The 220-nt window shown below is 45.9% G+C and overlaps 1 non-coding gene across 1 annotated transcript; it reads left to right on the top strand.

Moving 5' to 3' along the window:
* The first annotated feature begins 30 nt into the window (after positions 1–30).
* Positions 31–149, top strand: LOC118345975. Its single transcript, XR_004799395.1, has one exon. It is a non-coding gene; the product is annotated as a 5S ribosomal RNA (ribosomal RNA).
* Positions 150–220: the final 71 nt, after the last annotated feature.

Raw genomic sequence — 220 nt, 5'->3', positions numbered from 1 at the left:
ATTATATGAATTTTAAGTAATTAGTTTGATGGGTGCGATCATACCAGCACTAATGCACCGGATCCCATCAGAACTCCGCAGTTAAGCGTGCTTGGGCGAGAGTATTACTAGGATGGGTGACCTCCTGGGAAGTCCTCGTGTTGCACCCCTCGTTTTTGTTTTTTCCGCCTTGCGAGATAAATTGACAAGAAGGACCACTCGGGGGTGGATTTTTGAGAAA

This window comes from Juglans regia, unplaced genomic scaffold, assembly GCF_001411555.2.
Source record: "Juglans regia cultivar Chandler unplaced genomic scaffold, Walnut 2.0 Scaffold_6006, whole genome shotgun sequence".
Lineage (NCBI taxonomy): Eukaryota > Viridiplantae > Streptophyta > Magnoliopsida > Fagales > Juglandaceae > Juglans > Juglans regia.
Note: the sequence above shows the minus strand (reverse complement) of the source record. Positions and strands in the feature narration are given on the sequence as shown.